The following is a 6000-nucleotide window of genomic DNA, read 5'->3' on the forward strand; positions in this document are numbered from 1 at the left end:
TTGCCCGGAAACTGGGAAAGGGAATAACACTCGAAATGTATATAAGAAATACTCAAGTTAATAAAAAAAAAATAATTGAAAAAAAAAAAAAAAGAAAGGTCCTTTGGAGCAACTTCCATCTGTGTTGTCTGAAAATTGATAGTTCAGTTCACAGGTTAGCAGTAGCAACTTTATCTACTCACAAACACTTCATGGTTACACCAGCAGTACTTTGAAGTAGAGTTGGGATAGTAAAGTTGGGTCAGCAGAGGTGGCACTAGCTAGCAGAGACAGCTAGGCCTTAGCCTTAGGTGGAGTCAGCAGGAGGGACCTGGAGGGATGCCAGGAAAAGTTCTCTGATCTGCCTCTCTCAGTTAATCAAAGATCATTGAACAGCTAGCTCTATAAGCAAATTTAGCTCAGCCTCTGTTGCTGTCTGCTGAGTCCTATTTATACCCTCCAAATATCACACGTCCTCCACCAGTCTTGCCTTAGCACATGTATGACCTCAGCATGTGCACCTTTCTCAGCTGACATCCCTCTGGCAATCAGCCCAAATTCATGGAAGGAGGAAGAGACTGCACCACACCCCAGAAAATTTTTTTGGTGTATTTCTTTCTATAGTGTCTCCACAAATGCAGCTCAGTTACACAATGTAAGACAGACCAACACATGCATGTTCTTAGCAAAGAATCCTTCACCACATGTCCTTTCATATGCTTGCTTAAGCAGAACACATTTTCTCCTATGTCTGCTTCAACAAAATGTTCCTTCACAACTCTGCCTTAGTCTTTCACCTGTGTCCACTTCAGGAAAAGACTCCTTCACATGTTTGCTCCAGCAAACTCCATGCAACACAGCTGAGTTTCCAGTAGAATGTTTATATTTTTACTTCTCATCAGGATGAGAAGTATGTCATTGATGATTTTCCAGCTTTCTTTGGCATTCTTGAATTAGTATTCTCATTTGATGGTAAAAAAAAAAATTGAGAGATCAAGGGATTGCCCCAAGGTCATACAGTTTATAAACTTACATAGACAAGATTGAACTCTCAATTTCTTTAAGAAAATTTTATTTCTTTTTATATTAAGGTGAAAACTAGTATAATAATATATTTCTGTGGCATGAAATTATAATTTGATACATTAATGCAACCTTTTATGATCAAATCAAGGCTATTAACTATCCAATGCGTACAAATACTTTTAATTCTATGTGGTGGGGCCTTTTAAATTTTTCTCTAGTAAACTAGCTTATAATAACTATACTTTTAAAAATACTACATCTCATTATATCACCAGTATTTATTTTCCTTGATGCTATGATACTTATTTTTATCTTTGTTCAAAATTGTTTTATGTATTATTGTTTAAATATGAGTAATTTGATGATTACAATAGAATGTATAATGCACACCGGAATGAAACATATTTTTAAGGACACTAAATTTTCAATCTAAAGAAGCATGAACACAGGGAGTTAATTAAATAGATACCTGTTTGAAGGAAATTCTTGATATGAAAGTCAGGTATATAGCAAACCATTGAACTGAGAACAGGACCCCTTTGGGGGAATTAGAGGAAGGATTGAAAGAGCTGAGGGGGCTTGCAACCCTATAAGAGTGAGGGTTGGGAGGGGAACACCCATAAGGAAGGGGAGGGGGGAGGGGGATGTTTGCCCGGAAACCGGGAAAGGGAATAACACTCGAAATGTATATAAGAAATACTCAAGTTAATAAAAAAAAAGAAAAAGGAAAAAAAAAAAAGAGTAACAATGCCAACCAACCAGAGCTTCCAGGGACTAAAGGACTACCCAAAGACTATACATGGACTGACTCAGGGCTCCAACTGCATATGTAGCAGAGAATAGCCTTGTTTGGGTGCCAGTGGAAAGGGAAGTCCTTGGTTCTGCCAAGGTTGGACCCCCAGTGCAGGGGAATGTTGGGGGGTCAGTAAAGGGGGCAGATTGGGGAAACACCCATGTGAGGGAGGGGAAGGGGATGAGGGTTTATGGACAGGAAACTGGGAAAGGGAAAGCATTTGAAATGTAAATAAAGCAGCAGCTCTCTGCTCCCAAACCCCATGGGAGATAGACCCCACCGCCTGATCAGGTGGGCACTCCTGAGGCTGCAGAGCGGAGGAGACCACCAACACTGCCCACCCCTGCCCACATCCCTGGCCCAAGAGGCAACTGTATAAGGCCTCTGGGTTCCCGTAGGGGAGGGCCCGGGAGCGGCAGGACCCCTGCTCCTGAGACACCGCCGGAACCTGAAGGAAACAGACCGGATAAACAGTTCTCTGCACCCAAATCCCGTGGGAGGGAGAGCTGAACCTTCAGAGAGGCAGACACTCCTGGGAAACCAGAAGAGACTGCACTCTGTGCACATCCAGGCGCCAGAATTAAACACCAAACGCCATCTGGAACCCTGGTGCACGGAGGCTCCTGGTGAAAAGCTCTCAGGGAGAACTTTCCCTCGGGATGGAGACCCTCCAACTTCAAAGACCAGACCGAGACACCACAGGATGTAATCAGCAAGAGGATTTGGTTTATTGTCGGGATACACAGGCACAGGCACCTGTGGGCGCTTCAGTCACTCGGGGGACTGGCGCGCCCCACGGAACCAAGGATGGGCTTTTATAGGATTTTGGGGAGCAGAAGCAAGCATACAGAAGCAGATGCATGGTTACAGGGATATAATTGGTGGATTCTAATGTGGCAAGGGTTCAGCCCGGGGGCAAGTTTCCTAGCTACCTTCCTGAAACATAAGGACTGACTCGGCCCCCCCACCAGGGTGTGGGACCTCTCCCGGGGCTTTTCTCATTGTCAGGTGCTCAACTGCAGTCGTCCTGTTGCCAGGCCTTCAACCAAACACATCTTGCTTGGCAGCCGCTGTGTACTCAGTGTTCTAACCTTTCTCTGAACCAGTCATCTTAAGTACAGCCTTGTAAAATGGCGTTACTGCTGCTAAGCTGGGGTCTTTCATTCCCCCATTTTTTTTTTTTTTTGCTAACTTTGAGTGAAATCTTTCACTCGACTTGGTCAAGAAATTTCTGTCTGGTGGGGGCTTATTTCCCCACTGACTCTAGGCCACAAAAGGGCTAGGAGGAGCCACGTAGGAGTTTTAACTTTAAGGGGTTTGGAGTGTGCTGAACTCTCCATGTCTGGGGTGTAGTGTTGTGATTAGTCAATTCCTCAGACCGGACTGCCTTGACGTGTGATGTGTGGATCTAAGCCGCGACTCCGTCTACCTTTAGGGCGGTCGGGGTAGTCAGGAGGACGGTGTAGGGTCCTTTCCACCGTGGCTCGAGATTCTTGGTCTGGTGTCTGTGCACCCACACGGTGTCTCTAATCTGGAACGGGTGTGGCACCACCAGATGCTCAAGCTCGTCCTGGTAAGCAGCAGCCAATGGTCTCCAGACGTCTCTCTGTACAATCTGTAGGGCCTGTAAATGGGCCCTCAGAGAAGGGCTGTCAGCAAAATCAGCAATGTTTGAATCAAAGAAATGGACAAATGGGGGTGGTGTTCTATATATTATTTTAAAAGGAGTTAGACCATGGGGGCCCGGGGTATTCCGGGCCCGATATAGAACTAGGGGAAGGAGGGCCACCCAATCCTTTGAGCCAGTTGTAAGCGTAAGTTTGGATAAAGTCTCTTTAATTGTTTTATTTATGTGTTTTACCTGACCTGAACTCTGGGGTCTATAGGCACAATGTAATTTTTAATCAATCCCCAGCAATTTGGCCACCAACTGACTTACTTGGGAGACGAAAGCGGGCCCGTTGTCCGACCCCAACGCTTGAGGCATGTCATACCTGGGAAAGATTTCCTCAAGGAGCTTCTTGGTGACCATTTTTGTAGTCTCGTGTTTTGTGGGGAAGGCTTCGACCCATCCTGAGAAGGTGTCTACAAACACTAGGAGATACTTGTATCCATATATACCTGGTTTAATTTCAGTAAAATCAATTTCTCAATGGATGTCGGGACGGTGTCCCCTAGGACGAACTCCTTGTCCAATCATGGTCCTTTCCGGGTTCCTCAAAATGAATTCGTGCTTTTAGTTTGGTGAGCAGGTCACGGCCCAGCAGAGGGTACGGGCAGTCCGGAACATGTAAGAAGGAATGGGTCACCTTACCGGTAGCCAGCTGAACCCGGCGGTCCGTAGTCCATCCGTATTGTTTCTCACCAGTAGCTCTTTGTACCCAGGCCGTTCGGTCGCTGAGTTGTCCTGAAGCTTGGGTGAGGACTGAATGCTGGGCTCCTGTGTCTACCAGGAAAGTAACCGGCTGCCCCCCAACTTTAAGCGTTACCCTGGGCTCAGGGGGGGGGGGGGCTCCTGGCCCTGACCTCTCTAATCTTTATCTAGAGCCAAGAGGGAGGTTCGTGGTCGAGGCTTTCGGGGTCCGCCAGGCTTCTTGGGGCACTCTCTGGCCCAGTGCCCTTTCTCTTTGTAATAGGCACATTGATCTTTATCCAGCTTCAGCCCCTTTCGAGCTCCCCCCTATCTCCCTTCCTTTTTTGGCCCTGAACTACGGCGGCCAAGATTCGACTCAATTCTTTGTTTTTTTTTTATCTCTTTTTTATTAAAAATCTTTTTAGCTTCTTTAAGTAAATCCTGTAATGTATAGCCCTGTAAATTTTCTAACCTCTGTAACTTAGTCCTGATATCTGGAGCAGCCTGCCAGATGAAGGACATAGAGACACTCGTCATTTGTCCTGGGTCATCTGGGTCATAGGGAGTATACATACGGTAGGCCTCCTTAAGTCTCTCTAGAAAGGCGGAGGGAGTTTCCCCTGCTTCCTGTAATACCTGTTTTACCTGAGCCAAATTAGTAGGGCGTCGTATAGCCCCTTGGAGACCCGCTAGAAGCAACTGGCGATAAAGGCGTAGGTGTCCCTTACCTTCAGCTGTATTAAAATCCCAGTTTGGTCCTCAGGCAGCTGGGTGGGACGCCCATCATCTCCCAGAACATGCTTTCTGGCCTCTAGGAACACTCCTTGTTTTTTTTTTTTCTGAGGTTAAGAGGGCCTGTAAGAGCTGTTGGCAGTCATCCCAAGTAGGCTGGTGGGTAAGTAAAACAGATTCTATTAGGTCGGTGAGTGCCACCGGATCTTTGGAGAAAGAAGGGTTGTGTTGTTTCCAATTGTAAATGTCAGCTGCTGAAAACGGCCAGTATTGGGTCTGGCCACCGGTTCCCTGTCTAAGTGGGAAAGCCTGGGAGGTTGAATCTGGCATCACCTCGCGCTTATTGTACAATCTCCCTGCGACAGGGGAGAAACCCTTATCAGACTGTGGCCCGGCAACTGATCTGGCCGGCGGCTCTGCCTCCTCCGTTTTAGCCGGGCCTGTCAGAGAGAAGGTCTATGAGAGGGGAGTTTGGGTCTGCTGGGAGGACAAGTTTCTTAGAAGGCTCTGATTTCACAAAGGTAGAGAGAAGAAGACGTGGCCGGCGGACCGGGCGGGGCCGAGGGGACAGGCTGGGGGTTGAGGGGAGGCCAATTCGGGTCCACGAAGGGTTCCGCCAGGGGGGGGGTTTAAGGCGAGACTCTCTCAAGTGATAATATAAGAAACCTGGTCAGGATGTCCGTGGACGACCCGATCTTTATTAAATGTGTCATTCACTGGCCATCCCGCTCCGAAAGTGGGCCACTCGGATGTGCAGAGAGTCTGTCATTTTCTTTTTTTTTTTAACCTCGACGGACTGGTTGTGTGCCCGGTCGTGGACGTCTTTCTAATGATCAAGAGTGAGACTTAGGGGCGTTGTTAGGGACTGTCCCATGTTAGTTCTAAGGAAGATTAGAACACAGAGAAAACAAACAACACCAACAGTCAAACAAACAACAGACAGGCGTGCTGCACGGCTTTGGTACCAAACTGAAAGCAAAAAGTCAGATGGAGGTGGCAAAGGTCCGGGGCCCTCTGAAAGCCAAAAATACAGACAGAGGTGCCGTTAGTCCGGATCTTTCTCCTCTCCCAGATTGGGCCCCGAAAAGTCGGGCCCCAACACCCTTGGAACGTCTTC

At 47.2% G+C, this 6000-nt stretch overlaps 1 long non-coding RNA gene across 1 annotated transcript in view; it reads right to left on the reverse strand.

Moving 5' to 3' along the window:
• The window catches only part of LOC134485887 (uncharacterized), a 157964-nt gene extending 153959 nt beyond the window's left edge, over positions 1–4005 (reverse strand). The window contains exon 1 of the long non-coding RNA XR_010064188.1: positions 2780–4005. This is a non-coding gene — a long non-coding RNA (uncharacterized LOC134485887). The remainder of the gene's footprint in view (positions 1–2779) is intronic.
• Positions 4006–6000: the final 1995 nt, after the last annotated feature.

Source organism: Rattus norvegicus, chromosome 2 (assembly GCF_036323735.1).
Source record: "Rattus norvegicus strain BN/NHsdMcwi chromosome 2, GRCr8, whole genome shotgun sequence".
Classification (NCBI taxonomy): domain Eukaryota; kingdom Metazoa; phylum Chordata; class Mammalia; order Rodentia; family Muridae; genus Rattus; species Rattus norvegicus.